The sequence below is a fragment of the Gorilla gorilla genome, chromosome 23, assembly GCF_029281585.2.
Source record: "Gorilla gorilla gorilla isolate KB3781 chromosome 23, NHGRI_mGorGor1-v2.1_pri, whole genome shotgun sequence".
NCBI lineage: Eukaryota > Metazoa > Chordata > Mammalia > Primates > Hominidae > Gorilla > Gorilla gorilla.
In genome coordinates this window covers 39,069,341-39,072,323 of record NC_086018.1, presented here as the reverse complement: position 1 = coordinate 39,072,323, position 2,983 = coordinate 39,069,341, and the positions used below count along the sequence as shown (strand labels likewise).

General features: G+C 49.6%; 1 pseudogene; it reads left to right on the top strand.

Moving 5' to 3' along the window:
• The first annotated feature begins 511 nt into the window (after positions 1–511).
• On the top strand, positions 512–1,620 carry LOC101153021 (actin, cytoplasmic 1-like; annotated as a pseudogene).
• The last annotated feature ends 1,363 nt before the right edge of the window (positions 1,621–2,983 follow it).

The window sequence follows — 2,983 nt, the reverse complement described above, 5'->3', positions numbered from 1 at the left end:
GCATGATTATAGCTCACTGCAACCTCCGCCTCCCAGGTTCAAGCAATTCTTTAACCTCAGCCTCCCATGTAGCTGTGTCTACAGGCTCGAGCCACAAACACTTAGCTAATTTTTGTATTTTCTGTAGAAACGAGGTTTTGCCATGTCGGCCAGGCTTGTCTTAACTCCTGAGCTCAAAGCAATCTGCCTGCCTCGGCCTCCCAAAGTGCTGGGATTTGCCATGTTGGCCAGGCTTGTCTTGAACTCCTGAGCTGAAAGCGATCCACCTGCCTCAGCCTCCAAAAGTGCTGGGATTACAGGCATGAACCACCATACCTGGCTGGGCATGGTGGCATGTATATGTGGTCCCAGGGAGCTTGAGGATCACTTGAACCCAGGAGGTTGAGCCCTGTACTCCAGTGTGGGCAACAGATTAAACTCTATCTCAAAAAAAAAAAAGGAGACCGCGTCTGCTCCGCAAGCACAGAGCCTCACCCTCGCCACTTGGCTGCCTGTCCACACCCCCAGCCAGCTCACCATGGATGATGATATTGCTGCGCTCGTTGTTGACAACGGCTCTGGCATGTGCAAGGCCGGCTTCGCGGGCGATGATGTCCCCTGGGCCATCTTCCCTTCCATCGTGGGGTGCACCAGGCACCAGGTCATGATGGTGGGCGTGGGTCAGAAGGACTCCTATGTGGGCAACGAGGCCCAGAGCAAGAGAGGCATCCTGACCCTGAAGTACCCCATTGAGCATGGCATCATCACCAACGGGGACGACATGGAGAAGATCTGGCACCACATCTTCTACAACAAGCTGCATGTGGCTCCCAAGGAGCACCCTGTGCTGCTGACCGAGGCCCCCCTGAACCCCAAAGCCAACTGCGAGAAGATGACCCAGATCATGTTTGAGACCTTCAACACCCCAGCCATGTATGTGGCCATCCAGGCCATGCTGTCCCTGTACGCCTCCGTCCGTACCGCCCATGTACAAGGGGTATGCCCTCCCCCACGCCATCCTGCCTCTGGACCTGGCTGGCTGGGACCTGACTGACTACCTCATGGAGATCCTCACTGAGCACGGCTACAGCTTCACACCACGGCCAAGCGGGAAATCGTGCGTGACATCAAGAAGCTGTGCTACGTCGCCCTGGACTTCGAGCGGGAGATGGCCATGGTGGCCTCCAGCTCCTCCCTGGAGAAGAGCTACAAGCTGCCCGATGGCCAGGTCATCACCATCGGCAACGAGCGGTTCCACTGCCCCGAGGCGCTCTTCCAGCCTTCCTCCCTGGGCATGGAATCCTGTGGCATCCACAAAACTACCTTCAACTACATCGTGAAGTGTGACGTGGACATCTGCAAAGACCTGTACACCAACACAGTGCTGTCTGGCGGCACCACCATGTACCCTGGCATCACCAACAGGATGCAGAAGAAGATCACCGCCCTAGCACCCAGCATGATGAAGATCAAGATCATTGCTCCTCCCGAGCGCAAGTACTCCGTGTGGATCAGCGGCTCCATCCTGGCCTCGCTGTCTACCTTCCAGCAGATGTGGATCAGCAAGCAGAAGTATGACCAGTCCGGCCCCTCCATCATCCACGAATGCTTCTAGGTGGACTGTGACTTAGTTGCATTACACACTTTCTTGACAAAACCTAATGCACAGAAAACAAGATAAGATTGGCATGGCTTTATTTTTGTTGTTGTTTTGTTTTGTTTTGTTTTGGGCTTTTTTTTTGGCTTGACTCAGGATTTAAAAACTGGAACAGTGAAGGTGACAGCAGTTGGTTGGAGCGAGCATCCCCCAAAGTTCTACAATGTGGCCGAGGACTTTGACTGTACATTGCTCTTTTTTTAATAGTCATTCCAAATATCGTGAGATGCATTGTTACAGGAAGCCCCTTGCCCTCCTAAAAGCCACCCCACTTCTCTCTAAGGAGAATGGCCCGGTCCTTTCCCTAGTCCACACAGGGGAGATCATAGCATTGCTTTCATGTAAATTATGTAATGCAAAATTTTTTAAATCTTCGCCTTAATATTTTTTTATTTTGTTTTATTTTGAATGATCAGCCTTCATGCCCCGCCTTTTTTGTCCCCTAACTTGAGATGTATGAAGGCTTTTGGTCTCCCTGGGAGTGGGTGGGGGCAGCCAGGGCTTACCTGTACACTGACTTGAGACCAAGTTAAATAAAAGTGCACACCTTAAAAAAAAAAAAGGCAGAGGCTCTGCCCTCATGACCTAATCAACCTGACCACCTCCCAGAGCCCTACCTCCTAACATCATCACCTTGGTGACTAGATTTCAACATGATTTTTTGGAGGAACATACACATTCAAACCCTGGCAATCATATGCACAGGGCATATATGAAATATAATAAGTACAATTTAAAGATAAAGCCAACATTTGTGTAATCATTACCCAGGCCATGAAATAAAATATAGCCAGTCTTAGCAGAGCAACTCCCGACTGTGTGGCCTTCCCATATACCCTTTGCTTCCCTGAAGATGTAACCACTACACCGACTCCCGTCACCATTATTCCCTTTCCTTTTGGCAATCCAGCCACATTGATGTGTAAAGCTGTGATTTGTTCATTTTATTGCTGTGTGATTTCCACTGTATTAATGAAACACAATTTAGTTTTCCACTTTACTATGAACAAACATTTGAGGCTCCTCCCCTTTCTTATTTTTAGAGACAGGGTCTCACTGTGTTTGTTGCTCAGGCTGGAATGCAGTGGTGAGATCATAGCTCACTGCAGCCTCGAACTCCTCGGCTCAAGCGGTCCTCCCACCTCAGCTTCCTGAGTAGCTGGGACCACAGGTGCATGCCACCAAGCCTAGCTAGGTTTTCCATTTTTGTTCTATTAGAAACACTTCTGCTCTAAACGATAATTTATAAGACTCCTGGAACACATACGGAAGGCTTCGTCAAGGAGTATGTATACTAGGAATGGAATTGCTGAGATAAAGGGTGTGTATATCTTCAGTTTTTCTAAA